The sequence below is a fragment of the Anolis carolinensis genome, chromosome 3 (genome assembly GCF_035594765.1).
Source record: "Anolis carolinensis isolate JA03-04 chromosome 3, rAnoCar3.1.pri, whole genome shotgun sequence".
In the NCBI taxonomy this organism is placed as follows: domain Eukaryota; kingdom Metazoa; phylum Chordata; class Lepidosauria; order Squamata; family Dactyloidae; genus Anolis; species Anolis carolinensis.
The window spans coordinates 209,802,295-209,826,477 of record NC_085843.1 but is presented as its reverse complement, the minus strand read 5'-3'; the positions used below and the strand labels follow the sequence as shown (position 1 = coordinate 209,826,477).

Sequence of the window (24,183 nt, the reverse complement as noted above, 5' to 3'; positions counted from 1 at the left end):
ACTTCTGGAACATGTCCATACAGCCCGAAAGACTCACAGCAACCCAGTGATTCCAGCCATGAAAGCCTTCAAAATACAATATTTATCATTATTTGTGTTTTAAAGAGAATTTGACAACAGTTGTGAGGCTGAGAGGTATATACCTCCATACTGTTCCCAAAAATCCTTCTTTATGTTGATCTTGAAAAAGAAAGAATAACGGGCTGAACAACACCATCCTGCACACTAGTAAATGTTACATACCCTGTTTCCCCGAAAATAAGACAGGGTCTTATATTAATTTTTGCTCCCAAAGATGCACTAGGTCTTATTTTCAGGGGATGTCTTATTTTTCCATGAAGAAGAGCTCACATTTATTGTTGAACAACAAAATGAACATTTATTATATACTGTAAAGTAGTTGTCATCACAAACCAGCATAACCAGACAAACTATGAATCCTATCAAGAATTTCTTGTTACTACCATTATTTACATGTGCAACAATCTATGGTACCTCTTGCAGTTTAGGTTTCACAAGGTTTCCACGCTGATTTCTCTCTATTCTAGTTTCAATGTAGTCATGAATGATGAATAATATAATATACTATAATAATAATATGATAATATAATAATAATAATATAATGATATACAATATATTAATGAGATAATATAATAATAGGATATAAAAATAACAGAATATGATAATAATATGGTATTAATAGGATAATATAATAATGGGATATAATAACAGAATAGCATAATAATATAATAATAATAATAGAATAATATAATAGAATAATAGAATGGAATAGAATGATATAAAATATATTAATAGGATAATATAATATGGAATATAATAAGAAAACAGAATATGCTAATAATAATAAAATAATAATATGATAATATAATAGAATAATAGTATAGAATATGATATAAAATATATTAATAGGATAATATAAAATAGAATATAATAATAACAGAATAATATAATAATATGAAAATATAATAGAATAATAATAGAATAATAATATAATGATATAATAATAATAGAAAAAATATAATATAATGATATAAAATATATTAATAGGATAATATAATAATGGGATATAATAATAGTAACAGATATGATGATAATAATATGGTAATAGAATAATAGTATAAAATAATCAGTTTCATGGCATAGGATTGGAATAAGGATGAGAGGAGAATCCCTATGCGTCCTGTACCTTTAAGAAACAGAAAGAGCAGGAAAGCCCTCTTCCTTCCTTCCCTCCCACCCTCCCTTGCCCTGGCTCCAGGAGCCAATCAGAAGCCATGGGGGCAAAGGGAGCAGGGCCAGGAACGGAGCCTTCTCTCGGAAGGAAGAAACGGCAGCGCAGCAGCAGCCACGGAGGCTGGGGGACAGGCAAGGCAAGGCAAGGCCAGCAAGCACTTTCTCTCCCTCCCTCCCTCCGGTGTATGAATGAGTGCTACTTCTGCCCTGCAGCCATGCTTCCCAATGGAACTCTGCTGCAGCCTTAATTGCTAGGTCTTACTTTCAGGGGAGGCCTTATATTTGGCAATCCCCCCAAACCCCTGCTAGGTCTTATTCTTTGGGGAGGTCTTATTTTCGGGGAAACACGGTAGGCATGTGTGGACAAGTGGTATACTCTCTACGTCGGCCTGCCTTTGAAGCTAATTCGGAAGCTTCAACTGGTCCAGAGATCAGCTTCCTGATTACTAACTGGAGTGGCGTACATGGAGAGAATCACCCCTATATTGCGGCAGCACCGGCTGCCAGTCTGCTTCTGAGCTACCTACAAAGTGCTGGTTATTACCTATAAAGCCCTGAACGGTTCAGGCCCAAACTGTTTGACTAACCACATCTCCTTATATAAACCAGCGTGGGCACTGCGGTCTGTGGAGGAGGCCCTGCTCTCAGTCCCACCCCCGTCTCAAGCACGGTTGGTGGGAACGAGAGAGGGTGCCTTCTCCGTAATTGCTCCCAGCCTCTGGAACTCCCTCTCTAAATAATTAGAAATAGCCCCTTCCCTTCTCTCCATTAAAAATGCTTAAAATATATTCTAATATTATGTTTTACAACCTTGACTAGAACACAGCACTTTACTCTGGCTTGTTGGTGGCAGATAAATTATATAATAATGGTTATTTTAGCTGCTTTTAAATGTTTTTAAACTGATTAGTTTTGTTACTTTGTAGGTTTAATAGAGTTATATATTTTATTTAATTATTTAAACTTTGTGAGTAGTTGTTATAATTTGTTATAGATGTTTTATTCTTAGGGCTATTTGTTCATTTTGTATTGTTTTATGGCACTGAGTATTTGCCAACCTGTGTCCCCTTGGGGAGATAGCATGGGTTATAAATAAAGTTGTTGTTGTTGCTGTTGCTGCTGCTGCTGCTGCTGCTGCAGTATTATTATTGTGCAAATTGTGATCACACTTCAGAACCATGTCTATTCATATATGCATGCTGATGGAAAGGAGGCATACACTTTATCATCTTTAAGTGATCTAAAGATTAAAAGAAAACACTTCAGATCTCCTAACTGCAAGTAAAGGGTGCTAATTACAAACCTATGTATGTCTTTTTTTCATATATGTCATTAGGCACTATGGGGTTATAGAATAATTTTAAGATCTTCTAACCAAAAAGTCAAGAAAGCAGCTCCTGATTTTTTGCTTTAAAAAAAACTTAAACTCACACGATTGTGTTGTTGCAGCAGCATTAAGTTTAAGACTCTTCTCCTATGCAGGTTTACTCAGAACTAATCTTTACTGTGTGATAAAGGTTATTGAAGTTATCAGCCTAGGAAACAAATTCTTTCTTTTCATTTGCAGGAAAAAAATAGAAGGAATGTTTTTGATAGACTTCACTTTTTAAAGAATATTTTCAAAGTGAGAACGCAGACAGCATTAAGGAGAGTTAATCTATGACTTATTATATATTTAATTATATACCACGGTATGTTAAACTCAGCCACATCATCTGTCACATGAGTATAATGTATTTGTTCAGTTGTCAATATCTCTCAGGCTCACAACATGGAAAAGTTCCTTTTTAGAGAATCCCCTAGCTATGATTGTTGGAGGATGGTCCAAAAAAAGAAAATTTTCCAATCTCTACTCACACTGTAATGTGAAAGACCGACAGATTCTTAAAGTCAGATATAAACAACCAACTCTTTATTCTGCCTTGTGATTAATTCTTAAGATAGACTCCGTTAATCATTCTTGTTAGACAAATCAATTTACGATTAGACAGCACCAGATTTCTCATCACACAAAATGTTAAAAATCACAAGACTCAAGAAAGAGAGATCCATGCAAAAAATAATAACCACAAAATCCTGATTAAACACATGAGGAGGACATACTCCTTCAACCTTCCCTTGCTTTTACCCCTAGCCTAAATTTCCAAAAGAACCAAGAATACTTTTGTGCATGTGTGAACACAGGCTTGCTGTTGTTAAATACCACCAAGTTGGCTTCGACTACCTTTGACCCTATAGTGTGAAACCTCCAAAAGCCCAGGTCATCAACAACCTGCCCAATTCTTGCAAACTCAGAGTTATAGCCTCTTTGATTGAATGATAACAATAATAAATATTATTATTATTATTATTATTAATAATAATAATAATAATAATTTTATTTCTTATCCGCCTCTCCTCGTGGCTCCAGGTGGGTTACAGAATAATTAAAACGCATAAACATTGTAAAAACATCACAAATACTATAGGTGTATTGCAAACTTTGTTCTTATCATTTCTTCCGTGTCTTTTGTGTCTTTCATTTATTAGGAAGCATGAAACAGAAAGCCCCCCTCCCCACACGAAATTGAGCTCGACACGAAAGCCTGCTTTCGTGTAGAACTGAAATTTCATGCGTGTGCGTTTCTTCTCTTTCTCCTCTTCCCTCCCTCCCTCCCTCACACCCACAATGCCCCACATTCACTCATGGGAGTTGCCGCCAGGCAACCCCACATCCGGACCTCAGCATCAGGGCAGAAGGAACCACCTTCCCTCTCTCCTTTCCAGGCGTGTGTGTGTAGGTGTGATTGTGCCGGCACTTGTCTGCAGGCAAGTGTGCACTTTCCAGGCCTGCGCCCCACCACACACACACTTTCTTTCCAGGGAGAGTTTGTGTGTGGTGTGGGGCATGCAGGCAGGCCAGGAAAGCTTGTGTGTGCCTCTCAGTGCCTGCCTGCAGCCAAGCGCTTGTACAGTCACACTTCCACCACACGCACATGTCTCGTGCCCACCACACTATCTGAGTTGAAAGGAGAGACGGGCAGTGGTTCCTTGCTTGCTTGCTGAGGTCTGGATATGGGGCTGCCCAGCCATGACTCCCGTGAGTTAATGTGGGGCATTGCAAGCATGAGGGAGGAGGAGGAAGAGAAGAAGCACAGTGCCTGCCAGGCAACCGAACCCCTCAGGAAGGGGAGCCAGTGGCTGGAAAGCCCCGCCCCCATAATGGGCTGGTTTTCGGGGGTCCAAAACAAAACAATTGAAAACAACGCTCCCAATTTCGAGAGGCTTTCCGAAAATGGATCGGGCCCCGCAATGAAAGCCAGAAACGAAACAAGATAAGCTTTTACCCAAATGCACACCACTAACAAATACACATATTAAAATGTATTTCTATAAAAGATACATATTAAAACATATTTCAGTATTGTTCTGGGTGGAGGCCACAAGGTGGTGCTAGAGAGAGAAGGATAGTTCATTTTATGAGGGTGGGGGTTGAAGGTTGAAGGAGGAAAACCATTTCCACTGTTTTCCTGTTATCCCCCCATCCATGTCCCCATCGTGGAAACAACCCTTGTTTATGACATGAGAAGGGAGAAGGGGGAATAACTTGCGAAAACAGGGGAAATGGTTTTCCTCCTTCAACTCCCCCCTGTAAAGTGGACTATCCTTCTCTCTCTAGCACCCTCTTGTGGCCTCCACCCAGATAATAAAACAATACCCATATTTCTATAAAACAAGTATATATTGAATCAAGCTATTACTGTAGCAGTAAATTCTTTATTTTCCTTATGCCTTCCACCTTACCAAGCATTTTCAGATACTCATGTCTCAATAAATACATCCATAGTAAAATAGCACCAATTTGGCCATTTTGTTTTCTAGGGAGAATTCAGACTTTAATTTGCTCTGGTATCTGTTTTTGACAGACAATGGTATCCATCTAATTCTTCTCCAGCAACACATGCCACATTAATTTAAATCCTCTCAGCTTTCTCCACTGTCCAACTTTCAAAACCATTTGCAGAAATCGAATATATTATGGCATGGATGATGCTGGATTTGACATCCAGTGTTGTATCTTTGCTTTTGACAATCTTTTCTAGTAGAGCATCCACAGCTACCCTTCTAAGTACTGGCCTTCTTCTGATATTTTGAATGCAATGACAATTGTAATATTTAAAGATCGTAGGAGGAATCACTTTTAAAATGCTAGGGCAGCCTTCTCCATTTGTCTATGTTCCAGATATTTGGGACTATAATGCCCATCTACCTGGCTCCTGGCACTCCTGGTTGGGAATTATGGAAACTGTAGTCGAAAATATCTGAAGGACATATTTGGGAAATATTTTATTAGGCCATCCAGTCAGTGGATAAAAATATCAATGTCATGCACTTGATTCCCCTAAGAAAAACAGATAAAACAGAGACATGTCAATTTCCCCCAAAGGTCTTCCCCTTCTCAGTTAAACTTCCAAAAGGACATGTTTCCCGTGAGAAATTCTCTCTTTGAAAATGTATTGTCTCCATTCTTTCCTTTTGGCAGAAAATAAGTGAGAAATATTTTTTAAAAACACACAGAAATCAGATGACATTTGCATCATGGTATCCTTCGAATATCAAATGTATTTGTATTCTGTTTTCCCCAGAATGTGCTACATCCAAAAGAAACTTTGAAAAGAGATATTTTCAAGTTTTAGAATAAATGCCAAATAAGCAAATCAGGGAAACATTCAATTTTTAAAAAACAAAAAATAAACAACATTTTTAAAATGTTACTATAACACACAAGATCTACAAAACATGAAATCTATAAATGTAATGTAATGGCGGGGCTTTGTTGTACTGGTGGTTGGTTCCATCCTTCATCCCAGAAGCAAACTCAAGTGATTTACTGGCAGAATACCATAAAACCCCTATATCTATGTGATGAGTATCTGTATCTGGGGTTTCATTTATCCATGTACAAAAAATATGTCTTTTCTAGACATTTTCAAGATTCTCCAGCACAACTTTATGGTATTCTTGGCTCCGAGGTCCCTCACTTTAATAATGTTTGCTATTACCCATAATTTTGCATATCTAGGTTAAGTCTGGCAACATATCCCTGTGATCACATGCCAAGCAAATTCTTAATGTTATGTTCTTTTCCCATCTATATGCCCCATGTCATCCCTATGAACTGTTCTCCAATCTGATTTCAAGCCTAACTTCCGTAAGTAGGTCCACAAGTCAATAATCCCCATGCACACATACCTGGCAATAAATTCCATTGAATTCAGTAGAGCTTATTCTGAGCAGACAGGTACAGAACTGCACAGTAAGGAACCCAGAAGTCTTATTTTTCAGCCCCGAGGAAGTTTGTAGCAAGCAGCATAGGATTTCAAAATGTTATCCAAGGACATACTCCAGGAATGAAGCCCTTGCTGGGATGCACAAGGATGTTTCTGTTGTGCAACTTTGTTCTTTTGCCAAACAAACAGCTCAAGCATAGGTCAGTTTGAAAAATCCCAGCTAATAGAAATAATTTCATTGAGCCCCCTTCCTTCCCCCAAAACTTGTTTTCTTTGTAAGATTTTTTTAAAAATTTGTAATTCTTGGTAGATGATAACTGCCTTTTGCTATGTAGTAACATAATCAGTTATTGTACAGATTCCTTTGTCTTTTTTTTCAGGGAGCTAACCTATACATCTCAACTTTTTTATCCTTCCATTCTAAAAAAAATGTGAGACTCCTCTAAATATTTTCAGCAATTGGGCTAAGTTGGCTACAAACTTACTCGAGTTACAAACATCCGACTTACAAATGAGTCATAGGTACCAAAGGGGTGAGACAACAGGAAGTGAGAGGAATCTACCCGTTTGAAAGGGAAATTCACTCCTGAAAGAGTTATCATGGAGAAAAGGTGTCTCCACTGAAGTTTTTTCACCAATCCTTGTTTCCACAACAAGGCCATTTTTTCAAAATCCAGTTATCACAGGGACACAAAATGAGGTCAAATCTTCTGAGCAGGGCACAGACAGCAAAACCAACACCACAGGGGTGTTGACCCTTCTCTATGCTATCCAAAGTATATGTGTGTGTGTTTGTGTATATATTTTCTATAAGTACATGTATATGTATAGCTGGAGCTGTGGTGGCACAGCAGGTTAAACCGCTGAGCTACTGAACTTGCTGACCTGAAGGTCGGCAGTTCAAATCCGCAGGACGGGGTGAGCTCCCGCTGTTAACCCCAGCTTCTGCCAACCCAGCAGTTCAAAAACATGCAAGTGTGAGTAGATCAACAGGTACCGCCCTAGCGAGAAGGTAACGGCACTCCATGCAGTCATGCCAGCCACATGACCTAGGAGGTGTCTACAGACAACACCGGCTCTTCAGTTTAGAAATGGAGATGAGCACCAACCCTCAGAGCTGGGCATGACTAGACTTAATGTCAAGGGGAAACCTTTACCTTTTATAACTGGAGTTACACTTAATAAAAGTACCTGTTCCGACTTACATATAAATTCAGCTAAATAACAAACTGACAGACCCTATCTTGTTCGTAACCTGGGGACTGCCTGTATAATCTAAAGCAGTGGTTCTCAACTCATCGACCACATTGATCGCATCACCCCTTTTCCTATCACACAGGGGGATGCATCTTCTCAATGAGAACATGGGAAGCCTTCCGTGTTCTCTTTGCTTCCTTTTACAACAGTTTCACCTCAGTTCAGGGAGAGAGCCCTGTGGGAAGTAGATCTACATCATCTGATGAGATCTGGTGGCCTTCATGTCTGAACTGAGATGAAACTGTCATATGGTGGGCAATTCTGCCCATGTGGTGAGGTTGTAGATTACACAGAAATAATTAGAAATAACTAAGCCTTGTAGTGTTATAGTGGGGACCACCTGACCAGACTCAGCTACTAAAAATATTGGGAGGGGTGGGGTTGTTACATTTTAGTGCTATTTTGGTGGCAACTACTCTAGTTCAGCTTGTGGCTTCCGATCAGGATAGGACATGAGTAGGAAAAAATAATTTTAGGGATTTTTTATCGTGTCAGAAGCGAATTGAGAACATACTATAAGTAGCTTCTGGTGTGAGAGAATTGGCCGTCTACTAAGACGTTGCCCAGGAGACGCCCGGATGTGTTACCATCCTGTGGGAGGCTTCTCTCATGTCCCCGCATGGGAAGCTGGGGCTGACAGACAGGAGCTCACCCCATCTCAGGGATTCGAACTGCCAACCTTCAGGTCAATAGTTCAGCCAGCACAAGGGTTTAACCCATTGCACCACCACGGCTCCTAATTTCAGGGATACACAAAGTTAACACATTATTCAACCATCAGCCTCTTTACATGAGTCTTCCAAGTGTGTCTACATTGCTGGATTAATGGACTTATGTCAAATATGTTTCCAGTTACTTGCTTCCAAAAATCTAGATAATGGCTACTCCTGGAAACTCTCGACACTTTTGGAGAAAGTTGATAAGTTTAATAATAATTATGTTGCTAGGCCATTCATTCCTCATTGTGAGCAGCAATTCAATGCTGTTTTATCTTATCCTGTTATCTTCATTGGGGAGTTGAACCATTCTTAACCAAGTCCTTCTACGTTAACAGAATAGAAAACAATCGTCTTGGGCACTGGCTCTTTCCATAAAGGCAAGAGGAGACAAATCATACAGAATGGGTTGTGACAATAAAAGTCTTCTTGCAAAACAAGTATATTTCGTTCACCCTCAAATGAAAACAAAATGGATATTATGAATACGAGTAAGGTGTTGTAAGAGAAGTTCCTAATGCCAAGAATTCCCAAATCCCACCCGGATGCACAGCTCTTTCTCTAGGCAACAATTCTATCTTTATTTGTAGTCAATTTTTTAGTAGTCAATGTTTTTATAGTCAATGTTTTCGATACATTGTGATGTTTTGGTGCTAAATTCATAAATACTGTAATTACTACATAATATTATCATGTATTGAACTGCTTTTTCTGTCGATTTGTTGTAAAACATGATGTTTCAGTGCTTAATTTATAAAATCATTACAATTTTAACAGGTTTTTCCTTAATCCCTCCGTATTATCCAACATTTTTGCTTATCCAACGTTCTGCTGGCCCGTTTATGTTGGATAAACAAGACTCTACTGTATTATGTAAAATTAAAGGTTCCTCCCAAACCAAAACAACCCAGTGATTCTGGTCACGAAAGCCTTCAACAACACATTTAACCATGGCATTTGAAGTAGTGTCAAAGTACATTCATTCTACAGTGTAGATGCAGCCTGAAAGACTGTGGCAGCCACTCAGGGTTTACATGGGATGGAAGGTAAGATGGGACACAAAAGGTGCCACTTCCTAATCTGTTTACAGCAACTAGGAGAGAGAAGAGGTTTGAGTGAAAACGCAGCAATAAAACGAAGAGCTCAAAGCAATCGCTTTTGTTCTGTTATTTATTCAATAACAAAAGGAAAATATTTTTGGATCTTTTCCACTGCCTCATGATTACAGTGTGCAATGCTAATTAGAACAATGTTTGCAATGGAAGCTGCTTTCTCCTTCCCTTTCCCAGACACTCCTTGCACACAGAAATAAATGCAGATGAAGGCTTCCTATTCATTACTATATGCATCACCTGTACAAATAAAACAAATAGTTTTGTTTCTCCTCCTGTCAAATTGTATTCTAGTACAAGGATGACCTTCAAGTGTAATAGATATATGACTCCAATTTAGACTTCAGTTCCATAGTGGCAAAATTCAGGATTAGGCCTAGTTTTTCCTCTTTGCCTTTGTTCCTCCATAACCCTTCTGGGGACCACCACCCCACTTCTGCCAAGCTCCAAATTTAGACTATTTACCCTCTAGACCAGAGCTTCTTAAACTTTTTCATTCACAACAACTTTCGGACCAAGAAATGCTTATGTGATCCCGGGTATATAAGTTATGGGAAATAGGTATAAAAATTAAAGATTTACTGATATCAAATCAGCATTTGCAAGGCCTGCTAAACAGGCTGATTCTCCTTTTTATGAAGTACAGCTGAAGCTGTATACTAAAACAGCCACTAGGTGGCATTCAAAACACTTTCACTTGTCAATTTTTTTTTGGAACCCCAACATTGAGTTAAGGGGACCCCATCTGGGGTTGGGACCCACAGCAGAAGCTGAGTGCCATCTGTTGGGAGTGCTTTGATTGTTGCGGGGAGGGGGGTTGACTTGATTACCCTTGAGCTTCCAACTCTATGATTGTATAATGCTAACCAGTCTCAAAATGTTATAGCATCCAGAACCGGTAAATAAAATATGGTGAAATAAAAATAAAATGTGATCAAATAAAATGTATACAGCCTTTAAATTCAGGTGGTTGTTGTCGAGCCACAATAATCCCCCACCCCCACCCCCAGAAGATTTCTAGTTCACCAAGGGCTCAGAAATAAATATACAATTTTTACTTCTTTTTTAAAAAAAAAAACCTTTGCTGGACTGGCATAAATTCAAAGCATTAGAAGATCGAGAGTGAATTAGCAGGAACCGTAAACCTCTATACTCTATCATATCTAACCCTTTAATAAATTGAGTTTATTTTTCATGACTTTCTGTGTAATTTGTATCTTTCTGTGTACTGTATTTCTTAGAGATAAAATGTTTAAAACCTCTTTACAAAATGTAACAAGGTATAGCCCAGAGACCTCTCCATAAGCCTACTGAGATAATCCCTTGAGAACAGGAAGATTGGACAAATTCCTCTGGCCATTTCCCAAGGCAGATAATTACCAAAACCCATTGTTTCTGTATATGCAAAGATAGGTGACTTCCCTGTCAGCCCAGATAAACCCAAACCTGTTTGTCTAGTAATATGGTTCACTTGAAGCTGATAGATTGCTGCCTGGAGAAACATATGTTAAACCTCTTTATTGATAGCCAAGTCTTGGATTGGTCAAGATCATCACCTTTTGTTTCCAGAGCCTTGCACCTTTGTTTTCTGAATCTTCCATCTTTGTGTGGCATAGAACTGGACATTTGAGCTCATCAGAAGCTTATCAACATATCTCTATCATTTGTTTTCCCCAGATGTGCCCTTCCAGGGTCTCTGCAGCTGATTGGTCATTCACTCTGACCAATCCTCATCTGTCCTGGCCTATCTGGTTTAGCATATGCTTGCCAGGCTTGCTTACTTAGGCGATCCCTCATAGTTCAAGGATGATTATTTTCCATCTTTCTTGGAAGATGCCTGTGCATGATTTTTTTTAACGTGTGGAGGTCGGTGCATGGCCAGTCAACACATAGTCTTCACAGAGTGAGGTTCCAGCAGTGGTGTGATTACAAAACGACAGTGGCTTCTCAGTCCGTTGCAGCCTTCTTCCGCCTTCACAGCCGTTGTAACATGTACCATGTTATCCTCTGCCTGCTCCGCCGTTGAGGTCTTTGGGTCTTTGGATTGTTCTTGGTCTGGATCGTCCCCTGTGGCCACTCCTGGGAGTGCATGACTCCAGTGGTTGTGCCCTCAGGTTCATTGGAACACGCAAGCCCCCTCACCACATCAAGGTGACAATCCATCAAGGGGGCTTGCCAGGTACAAATCCTTTTATCCGCAGTCCAAGTTTTCCAGCAAATGGTCACCATATGGAAATGGCAATTGAGACGCGCATGCACACATACATGCCTACAGGGCTGTAGCTAAAGGTGGGGGAGTTTAGAAGTTCAACCTCCTCCCCCCAAAAAGTCAGGTTTTTTAAAAACCTGGTTTATTCGTGAATTTTAACTGATCAAGTTAATTTTGATGTGCCCCAATCGTAAATATTTTACACCACCAAAGGAGAAAAGCTATGAACGACTAAAGCACACAACTGCCAATTTGCTACATCATTGTTTGCTACCATATGTCCCAATCAGGGCTGTAGCCAAGGAGAGGGGTTAGGAATTCAATCCCCCCCCCCATTTTTCATGTTTAAAAAAAACTTAGTTTACTCATGAATTTTAACTGGTTAACCAACTCCCCATGAGTGTCCACTGAAATTTATCGATAGAGCCTGATTTCTAAATTATTGTGCGTTATGGAACTATTCTTCATGATTTGTTAAAAAATTGAACTCCCTCCCCCCAATTTTTTTTTCTGGCTATGGCCCTGGTCCCAATATAGTACACTGAAAATAGGGGGAAAGAAAAATTGTTAGGATAATTCTTGTCCCAAGTGTTTTCTGAGAGAAAGAGTGTTTATGGTACCAAAGTCTGGGCTGTTGAAGATTGAGTATCCTTATCTGAAATGATTGAGAACAGAAATGCTCTATACTTTGGGGGGGGGGGTGGATTTTTGAATGCTTACATATACATAATGAGATAGCTTGGAGATGGGGCCCGAGTCTAAACACAAAATTCATTTTTGTCTTATATATGTATATCCCAAAGGCATAGCCTGTATGTAATTTTATACAATATTTAAAATGATTTTGGGCATGAAACAACATTATTTCAGCCACCCAAGTGGGCAATTTTGTCTTTTGGAATATTTTGGATAAGGGATGTTCAACCTGTATGCAGATTAAATGCCTACACTGTAGACAATTTTGCAAAAAAAATTGACTCGGAGCCCTCAGATTGTTCTCTCCTAGATCCATGAGAGTTATGTGCCAATAGTTAAGCTGTTTGTTGTTTATTTGTTCCGTCGCTTTCGACTCTTTGTGACCTCATGGACCAGCCCACGCTAGAGCTCCCTGTCGGCCATCGCCACCCCCAGCTCCTTCAAGGTCAAGCCAGTCACTTCAAGGATAACATCCATCTTGCCCTTGGTCGGCCCCTCTTCCTTTTTCCTTCCATTTTCCCCAGCATCATTCTCTTCTCCAAGCTTTCTTGTCTTCTCATTATGTGGCCAAAGTACTTCATCTTTGCCTCTAATATCCTTCCCTCCAGTAAGCAGTCGGGCATTATTTCCTGGAGTATGGACTGGTTGGATCTTCTTGAGGTCTAAGGAACTCTCAGGATTTTCCTCCAACACAACAGTTCAAAAGCGTCTATCTTCCTTCGCCCAGCCTTCCTTTCTCGCATCCATAGATTACTACGGAGAATATCATTGCTTTAACCATGTGACCCTTTGTTGCCAGTGTGATGTCTCTACTCTTCACTATTTTATCGAGATTGGTCATTGCTCTCCCCCCCAAGAAGTAAACGTCTTCTGATTTCCTGGGTGCAATCTGCATCTGCAGTAATCTTTCTGCCTAGAAATATAAAGTCTGTCACTGTCTCCATGTTTTCTCCCTCTATTTGCCAGTTATCTGTTAAAAAAGAGCCCCTGCCATAGCTATGGCACATCATCAGTTCTCATAAATACTTCAAGGGATGGAAAGAGAACCACATACAGTCATAGCAAAAATCATTACAGATGGATAAATGCTGTGAATCAGGTATTCAATTTTAGTTGACAAAATAAACTGTAGCAAAGAAAGTGGATTATATAATAATGGTGTTACCTGTAATAAAGACATAATGACTTTTAGAGCAATCCTTAATCCTGCCACACTTCATTAAAGTTTCTTGACAGCATTAAAGGGAACGTTCTTTCTTTAACTCGGCAGGGAGGAAAGGCACAGGGATAGGAGCTGAAGGTGGCTGCTCCATTCTGCTTATTAATACAATAAAATCACTGTATTCAAAGCTTCCACTCAAGCAAACCCACTTCAGCCAGTTTCATCTGATTTTTTTTTCATTATGAATCTACCTCTTAAACAATAAATTCGTCACTATTTTTTTTTAAAAAAAAAATGTTACTGGCACAATTTACAGGAATTAGAGATGCCAAACCTCAGATTTGACCTCTATTTTCCAGTGAGGTAGGTGGCAGGGCATGTGTGTGTGTGTGTTTATCAGAATGGCATACTCAGTGGAACTATGTTGCTTAATGGGCAATGTGACATCAGCTTTTGGCCCTATAGTCCCAATGTAGCAGCTAAAACAGGGATATTTGTGTTTACAAATAGCATTTTTAGACTACTTACTAAGATAATGTCTTCTGGGCAGTGGATCAGGGGGGAAAGCAATGTTATAATGTGTAATTTTTTAATGTTAAAATTGAAGCAAGTTTTTAAAAGCATCAGAATAAAGCTGGCAACCGTGGTACCCAAACCTTTAATCAGAATTAAAAATTTATTTTAACATTTAAAAGTCTGGAAAAATGAAATGATCCTGAAAGGGTTACAATGCAGGTGTCAGACAAGTCTTATTGTGGAAGGTGTTCTACAAACAGAGTAGCTTCAGTGCAGACACCATCTCCCACTTAGTTCTTCCTATTTGTCTGAGGATATGACTTTGGGAATCAGGAAAGTGTGTATGAGCAGAAACAATCCTTCCAATATTCTGACCCCCAAACTATTGCAGTCTTTAAAAGCTTTAAAGTCTTTAAAAGAATGACTCCCACATATCAATGGGAGTACCTGAACTTACTGTGGAAACAGGAATACATGGAGAATAGCAAACCATATTGAAATGAAGAACTTACACCAGAAGTTACTATAGACACATCCTGAAAGAGAGAAAATCCATCTAGTAATTTTTTTAGGTTCTCCAGGGTGATTCCATGGCAACCTATCATAGAATCACCTGAAGGCCCTAGAAAATTCCTAGAAAAGGCATATTTTCGTAGGTGAAACTACGAAAACCATTTTCACAGTTACAGAAAAAGTACTGTAAAGCAATGGAAACTTAATAAAGTTGGACAAGCATGTTCCATAAATGAATTCTAACCACCAAGCAAATCCATAGCTCTATGAAATACAGTAAAATTTCAGTTGGTGTATTTCCATTAACTTCAATCTGTGTCAAAATTTCACTCTGTCCAACTTGATTACCACACATTGAGGGAGAGGGCTTGGAATTACAGTCTAAATCAAATTGTCAATCATCATTATTCCATACAAGTAACTAACTAGTTAGTGTTAATACACTGTAATCCCCATAATGACAGGGAATACACTCTAGGACTTTGTATAGATATTAGCGTTGTGCATTTGTATGGAATTACTGTTCGTTTTGTGTAGATTCATTTGTCTTGTCTCATTTTCGTATTTGTTTCCGTTTCCGAAAATGGGGCACCTATACGAATAGAATTTTCATCTTGCTTACGAAAAAAACAAAAAAAATCATGCCATTGGTGGCAACGGAAACCCAAAGGAAAGGGAGGACCAAGGCAGAGACAGGCAATACAGAATCAGTGAAATAAATGGAGAAGGGAAGCCCAACAAGGAAAGGAAAGGATTCAGTATTGCCTAGAGATTATTTTAGGCACATTTAAATGATACTGTGGGTACCAATCCTGCAAATATGGGGTATTATTTTACTGTAAATAAAATTATTTTCTCTCTTGTCAATCAAAATGTAATGCACATATTCCCTAGTAAATGTAAGAAACAACTAGTTATTTGTGATTAGCTCTAACTAGTCACTCCCAAGCTCTGATCTGATGGCACCATGATGGAAAAGCTTTCTTCCAGTCTGAGTAGAAAGGAATTCAGAAAACCATTTCACCTTCTCTATGCATTTCTTCAAATAAGAACAGCAGGCATTGTATCCTCTCCTGCTGTCTTCTGCTTTGAAGCTTGTCCTGACAAAATGAATGACTGAAGAGAAGGAGAAGTGGGAGCAGTGGGAGAGCGAGAGTAAGGTACAAATTCTTTGGTGTAAACAAGCAATGCTTCCACTGCCACACTTTCCCCAAGGCATTGGTTTTGGTCTATTGGGCACTGTACCCAAGACCGCACATTTGTGTTTGTTAGGCAAAGTAAGTACCAATGCTGGGTCGCATACTCATACAGCTTAACATGATAAATGTTTCTTCAGAAATAACTCACACTGGGTTCAACAAGACCTCCTCTTCCTCCAAAGCACTAAAATGTCCAGTAACCAACTGGAAAAAGTAGTGGAGGTGCCTTTAAAGCCAGTTTCCAAACTTCTGCGTGTTCCAAAAGTGGCTATTTAGACACTAGTATGTACTGGGCAGTCAGATCATGTAACACCCGTATTAAGCCCCATGCACTAGATGGCACAGAGTATTGGACTATGACTCTGGAGACCAGGGTTGAATCCCTTCTCAGCCATGGATGTCTGGTGGGTGACCTTAGGCAAGTCACACTCTCTCAGCCTCAGAAGAAGGCAAGGTAAATGTCTTCCAAATAAATCAAGTCAAAAACATTAGTGATAGGGTTGTCATAGGCTGGAAATGATGAGAAGGGACACAACAAAAACAAAACAGCAGTGCCATTTCCAGTGCTTATGTGGACTTTTAAGGGTAGGCAGGTTCTAAGGCATGTTTCCTAGCATGGAAACAGCTGCATCAGCAATCCCAATTAAAACAACAAAACAACAACGACAACAACAACAACAATGTAAATAGGCTTTTCCCTTTTACTCAGAGGAGAGGGATGACTTACTGAATTATAAAATCACAGAATTATAGTTATAAGAGACCACCGATGGCACAGCGTGATAAAGCATTGAGCTGCTGAACTTGCGGACCGAAAGTGTCAGACTCTGGGGGTTGGTGCTCATCTCCATTTCTAAGTCAAAGACCTGGCGTTGTCCATAGACACCTCCAAGGTCATGTGGCCAGCATCACTAGATGGAGCGCCATTACTTTCCCGCAAGAGTGGTACCTATTGATCTACTCACATTTGCATGTTTTCGAACTGCTAGGTTGGCAGAAGCTGGGGCTAACAGCGGGCGCTCACCCCGCTCCCTGGATTCGAACGGCCAACCTTTTGGTCAGCAAGTTCAGCAGCTCAGTGGTTTAACCCGCTGCACCACCAGGGCCTCTATGGGGGTATTAGCTATCCCCCCCCCCATTTTTTTAAAGGTAGTGACAACATTTCCTTCTTCCAGTCTACTGGCGCTTCTTCTGTTCTCCAGGAATTCTCAAAGATGATTGCCAGTGGTTCTGAAATTACTTTTTCCAGTTCTTTTAACACCCATGATGTAGTTCATCTTGTCCTGGAGACTTGAATTAGTTTAGATTAGTCAGATATTCCTGTATTGCCTCTGTATCTAATCTGTGCTGCATTTCCCCTACTGCATCGTCTGTTCTTTCTTTCCCAAGTTGAACACTGTTAACCTTTTGGGACAAGACTAAGGAAAGAAGGTATTGAGTAATTCTGCATTTCCCTGTCCCGTTAGGATTTCACCATCAACTGTATGCAATGCCCCTACCATTTCCTTATTCTTCCTTTTGCTACATAGGTAACAAAAAAGCACTTTATCTTGTTTTAACCTCTTTAGCAAGCCTAAGCTTATTTGAAAAGATTTTTAAAAGACTGGAAGGAGGAGCTGTACTTTGTGTAAAAAGTAGATAACATCAGGCGCCTTTGGGAGCAGAAACTTTCCCTTTCTAATGGAAATGTTGAGAGTAGGGAAGGAGGATTGTAAACAGCTTGTGAGTGTATGAATCTCACCCTTCTCCTATTTGTATCAAATTGTATGAAGGACTATCTTAATCCCTACTGTTCTTCGCACACTCTCAAATCAGCATTAGCAATTACATTTTTGTGTTTCGCCTTTTGACAGGCCAGAGTAAGGATTTCTAACACTTATGTTCTTCAAACCCTAGCATTATTACAGGCTTTTAAATAGTCCCTAAAAACTGTTGTTATTATTGTTGTTATTTGCTATCAAGTTAGCTATGACATAGAGTTACAATATTAATGATAGACCTACAAGATTCTCTGTCATCAAGTGTCCTGCTCAGGTCTTAGAATCTCAGGACCATGGCTTTCTTTATTGAGTCTATCCATGTGGCCTCCCTCTTTTCCTTCTGCTTCCCAATAATACTGGAGCTATGACCTGCATTCTTAATTTTTAGTGATTTTTTTAAAAAAAAAATCAGTATAGTACAATCCACAGTTATGGTACAATCATTTTATTCACCCATGCTCCAAAAAGATGCCTCCCTTCAAAGTGTTTGTGGGACTCTCTACTGCGATTCTATTGTATTTTTCTGGCTCAAGTATACTAAAAATATTGGGTTTGCTATAATCCACAATTTTAAGTATCCATGAGGGTCTTGGAACATATCCTCCACAGACATGGGTCCATACTGCATTGCTTTCACATATTAGGATTTTAAATTTTGTGATGTATCATCTTTGGAAGGCGTCCCTGAAAAGATGGTTAAAATTGTATAGATGTGTTTCTTTTTGAGTCCCTTTTTTGGGACAGATCCCTTGGCTACTATTTTTATGACAGGTGCCACAGAGAAGCCATTGAAATCTGCAAGAATGTGGACAATTTCAATAGAAAGGAGGAAACAATGAAAATGAACAAAATCTGGCTACCAGTACAGTAGAGTCTCACTTATCCAACATAAACGGGCTGGCAGAATGTTGGATAAGCGAATATGTTGGATAATAAGGAGAGATTAAGGAAAAGCCTATTAAACATCAAATTAGGTTATGATTTTACAAATTAAGCACCAAAACATCATGTTATACAACAAATTTGACACAAAAAGTAGTTCAATATGCAGTAATGTTATGTTGTAATTACTGTATTTATGAATTTAGCACCAAAATATCATGATGTATTGAAATGATTGATGACAAAAATGCGTTGGATAATCCAGAACGTTGGATAAGCGAGTGTTGGATAAGTGAGACTCTACTGTATTTTTAAAACTCTTAAAATCAGAACAGTAAATAAAGAACAACACTTTGAAAATGGAGGATTTTTAGACATGAATCAATCAGGGCCAGCTAACACTTCCCAACAAAGGATTCCCCCGGGCAGGAAGAAGCCAGGACATGAAGCTGACAAGGCCATCAATGCTCATCAAGGTGATCACAACATTCACAGTGGCCTCCAACAGACAAGAGTTCTTTCTCTCCCACCCTGGATCTTCCACAGATATATAAACCTCCCTCACTTAGTTTTCCAGTGTACCTCACAACCTCTGAGGATACCTGCCATAAATGTGGATGAAACATCAGGAGAGAATGCTTCTGGAACATGGCCATACAGCCCAGAAAACTCACAACAACCCAGGTGCCTCATGAGTGGCTAGCACATGGGTACTTGACTTGCAAATTTCATAATAAAACCTGTTCCTCTAATACTTTGCACACCAGACCCAAGCCTATAATGTAAGGTTTTCTCAATGTTTTGACTTCCCCATGAAAACCTTTGCTCCTGACCCCTCTCTTACCCCCAAATGCCAACTAATTTTTAACTGGAAGGAGGAGTAGACTCTTTCTGCAATGAGCGGAAGGATTAGCAAAAGAGGCTCCAGTTATTTCCTAATCTGGGTGAGGAAGAGCACTTTAACTCTTTTCTTCCCAATGGGCAATTGAGAGACATCCTACATTTTCTACTTTACTCAAAGACACACAGGCAAGGATGCTGCTTTCCATGTTCATGTTTAAATACAATTTTTTGTGTCAGGAGCAATTTGAGAAACTGCAAGTTGCTTCTGGTGTGAGGGAATTGGCTGTCTGCAAGGACGTTGCCCAGGAGACGACTGGATGTTTTGATCTTTTACCATCCTTATGGGAGGCTTCTCTCATGTTCCCGCATGGAACTGGAGCTCTCTCCGGGTTGGATTCGAACCAGCAACCTTCAGGTCAGCAACCCAACCTTCAAGTCATCAGCCCTGCCAGCACAAGAGTTTAAGCCACTGCGCCATCCCTTTGCAGGCACTATTATTATACAGTACAGAAATTGGGTTGCTGTGAGTTTTCAGGGCGGTCTGGCCATGTTCCAGAAGCATTCTCTCCTGACGTTTCACCCACATCTATGGCACACATCTTCAGAGGTTGTGTGGTATATTGGAAACTAGGAAATAGGGTTTAAATATCCATGGAAGGTCAAAGGTGGGAAAAAGAACTCTTGTCTGTTGGAGGCAAGTGTGAATGTTGCAATGAATCACCTTGATTAGCATTAATGGCCTTGCCAGATTCATGGCCTGGCTTCTTCCTGCCTGGCAAAATCCGTTGTTAGGAGGTGTGTAACTGGCCCTGATGGTTTCCTGTCTAGAATTCCCCTGTTTTCAGAGTGTTGTTCTTTATTTACTGTCCTGATTTTAGAATTTTTTTAATACTGGTAGCCAGATTTTGTTCACTGTCATGGTTTCCTCCCATCTGTTGAAATTGTCCACATGCTTGTGGATTTCAATGTCTTTTCTGTGCAGTCTGATTTGATGGTTGTTAGAGTGGTCCAACATTTCTGTGTTCTCAAATAATATGCTGTGTCCAGGTTGGTTCATCAAGTGTTCTGCTATGGCCAATTGCAACATTCACACTTAACTTCAACAGGCAACGAGTTCTTTCTCCCACACTGGGAATTCCACAGATATGTAAACCCCACTTGCCTAGTTTCCAACAGACCCCACAACCTCTGAGGATGTCTGTCATGGATGTGGGTGAAATGTCAGGAGAGAATGCTTCTGGAACATGGCCAGACAGCCTGGAAAACTTACAGCAACCCAGTGATTCTGGTCATGAAAGCCTTCGACAGTACAGAAATCCTTTATGATGATAGGGAGAGGAAGGTCATGAATGTAATAGCCTTTTCTTAGGCAAGGAATACTCAGAGGTGGTTTTGGCATTTCCTTACTTTGAAATATAACCTACAACACCAAGTACAGGCATATAGGTAAAGGTAAAGGTTTTCCCCTGACGCTAAGTCCAGTCGTGACCGACTCTGGGGGTTGGTGCTCATCTCCATTTCTAAGCCGAAGAGCCGGCGTTGTCCGTAGACATCTCCAAGGTCACATGGCCAGCATGACTGCGTGCAGCGCCGTTACCTTCCCGTTGGAGCGGTACCTATTTATCTACTCACATTTGCATGTTTTCGAACTGCTAGGTTGGCAGGAGCTGGGGCTAGCAGCGGGCGCTCATTCCGCTCCCAGGATTTGAACTTGGGACCTTCCGGTCTGCAGTTCAGCAGCTCAGCGCTTTAACACATTCAGAAGATTTCACCTCACTTTCTGTCCCTTTGAAAAATATGGCATGTTGTGGAAACATAGACTGGTGCTAAGGCTTCAATGGAAACCCAGATGGTGTAGTGGATTAAAGTCTTGTGATTTGAAGGTTGGGTTGCTGACCTGAAGGTTGCCGATTCGAATCCAACCTCAGATGAGCTCCCTCTATCAGCTTCAACTCCATACGGGAGCAAGAGCACATCAGTTCTCAATAGGGGAACTTTCCAAAGGAACATGATAAGGCACATTTTATAACAGTGTCTCCTGCAAAGGAAAAGCCGCACTGGAAGAATAGCTGCCTGGCTGAAGTGAGCAAAAACACCCTGGGCTTCAACAAGGGAAGTTTCCAAAGCTTCCAAACCCTTCTGCATTGCCATATTAAATTGAAATTATATGCTTTGAACTGATTATCCAGTTTAAGGCAAATAATCTGTATTATTTGCTTTGATAATCTGGATTATATGGCAGTGTAGGTAAAGCTAAAGGTTTTCCCCTGACATTAAGTCTAGTCGTGTCTGACTCTGGAGGTTGGTGCTCATCTCCAAGAATGGCTGTCTGGTTTAAGCCGAAGATCCGGCATTATCCATAGACACCTCCAAGGTCATGTGGTCAGCATGACTACATGGAGCGTCATAACCTTCCCACCAGAGTGGTACCTATTGATCTACTCACATTTGCATGTTTTCAAACTGCTAAATTGGCAGAAGATGGGGCTAACAGCAGGAGCTCACCCCGCACCCTGAATTTGAACCACTGACCTTTCGATCAGCAATTTGAGCAGCTCAGCGGTTAAACCCGCTGTGCCACCGGGGGCTCCATATGGCAGTGTAGACTCAAATAATCCACTTTAAAGCAGATTATACGGATTATCTGCTTTGCTAATCTGAATTATATGGCAGTGTAGAAGGGGCCTGATCTCTACAGCCTCCCCTGTAAAGTAAAAGCTACACCGGTTGAATGTCTACCTGACTTGAGGAAATAAGAGTATCCTGAGCTTCAAGAGAAGAAGCTCCCAAAGCAATTCTATAGGCACACCCCACATAGAAGAAAAGCTAGACCACTTGAATAGCTGTCTGACTTAAATGAAGGAAGAACAGCCTAGGGCCCTTCCAGAAAGCCATATAACTCAGAATATCAAGACAGATAATCCACAATATCTGCTTTGAACTGGATTATCTGAGTCCACACTACTATATAATCCAGTTCAATTTCATACAGCTGTGTGGAAAGGGGCCTTAGACTTCAAACAAGGAAAGTTTCTAAAGTAGAAACTTTAAACATACTCCATGTAGTCTGGCACGTAAAGAAAAAAAAAGCCGCACCAGTTGAATGGCTGCCTGGTTTAGGAGCATCCTGGGCTTCAATAGATTTCCAAAGGAACACACTCCCTATAGATTTCCCTGTAAAGAAAAAGCCGCACTGGTTAAATGGCTGCCTGTGTTAGGGGAGCAAGGGCACCCTGAGCTACAATAGGGGAAATTTCTAAAAGGTCACCCTATAGAGATTTCCTTGTAAGGAGAAAGCCACACCGATTGAATGACTGCCTGGTTTAGGGGAGCAAGAGCACCCTGAGCTACAATAGCAGTGCCGGTTGAAAGTCTGACTTAGGGGAGCAAGAACACATTAAGCTTCAATAGGAGAGATTTCCAAAGAATCACACCCCATACAGATTTTCTTGTTAAAGAGAAAGCTGCACCGTTTGAATGACTGCCTAGTTTAGGGGAGCAAAAGTACCCCGAGCTTCAATGGGAGAGATTTCTAAAAGAGGGTACCCCACAGGGATTTCCTTGTAAAGAGAAAGCCACATCAGTTGAATGACTGTCTGGTTTAGGGAAGCAAGAGCTCAGTGAGCTCCAATAGCCGCACCAGTTGGATGTCTGCCTAGTTTAGGGGAGCAAAAGCACACTGAGCTTCAATGGGAGAGATTTACAAAGAATCACACCCCATACAGATTTCCTTGTAAATGGAAAGCCACACCGGTTGAATGACTGTCTGGTTTGGGGACGCAAGAGCTCCGTGAGCTCCAATAGCCGCACCAGTTGGATGTCTGCCTGGTTTAGGGGAGCAAGAGCACACTGGGCTTCAATGGGAGAGATTTACAAAGAATCACACCCCATACAGATTTCCTTGTAAATGGAAAGCCACACCGGTTGAATGACTGTCTGGTTTAGGGACGCAAGAGCTCCGTGAGCTCCAATAGCCGCACCAGTTGGATGTCTGCCTGGTTTAGGGGAGCAAGAGCACACTGGGCTTCAATGGGAGAGATTTACAAAGAATCACACCCCATACAGATTTCCTTGTAAAGAGAAAGCCACACCGGTTGAATGACTGCCTGGTTCAGGGGAGCAAGAGCACATTGAGCTTCAATAGGGGGGATTTCCAAACAATCACACCCCATAGAGATTTCCTTGTTAAAGAGAAAGCCGCACCGGTTGGATATCTGCCTGGTTTAGGGGAGTGAAAGCACCCTGGGCTTCAACAAGGGAGATTTCGAAAGGCGCACACTCCTTATAGATTTCCTTGCAGAGAGAAAGCCGCACCGGTTGAATAACTGCCTGGTTTAAGGGAGCAAGAGCGGGATGCCAAAGTCCGCCGAGCCCAAAGGCCCCTATTGGCCCAAAAGGAAGCTTCTGATCTTGGCCCCTACCTTGCCAAGGCTCCTCCCGACTTCGGGGCCGCGTCTCCTCCAAGTGCGGCTGCAGCCAGTGCTGGTGGTAGGGCCGTGGCTCGTGGGGCGCCCCCCACCCACTCCCAGACCCCCCTCCGTCTTGTTCCCTTTGGACAAACCCACCTCCCCACCCGCCCCTTGAAAGCCTCCCCTCCGTCCTCCTCCTCCTCCTGCCGCCGGCTTGCTTGCTTTCTTGTTTGCTGTTGTCCGTCGGTTCCTAGCGAAGCACCAGCTGCAGGGAAAGTCACCGGCAAGTAAAGCCTGGCCCCTTCGGAATCGGATTACACAGGGACGCCTTCCTGCCCCGGGGTTTAGTTGGGGCAAGGGGATTTGCAGCTCTGGGGAAATTTG

At 40.9% G+C, this 24,183-nt stretch overlaps 1 protein-coding gene across 2 annotated transcripts in view; it reads right to left on the bottom strand.

The window, feature by feature from the left end:
• Positions 1–23,915, bottom strand: part of slc16a12 (solute carrier family 16 member 12) — a 78,441-nt gene extending 54,526 nt beyond the window's left edge. The window contains exon 1 of one of the 2 annotated variants that reach the window (XM_003229388.4): positions 23,812–23,915. The gene's annotated coding sequence lies outside the window, so the exon portion shown is untranslated. Of the gene's footprint in view, positions 1–6,487; positions 6,798–23,811 lie in introns of those variants that run through there. The other variant, XM_008123434.3, reaches the window with a different exon arrangement.
• Positions 23,916–24,183: the final 268 nt, after the last annotated feature.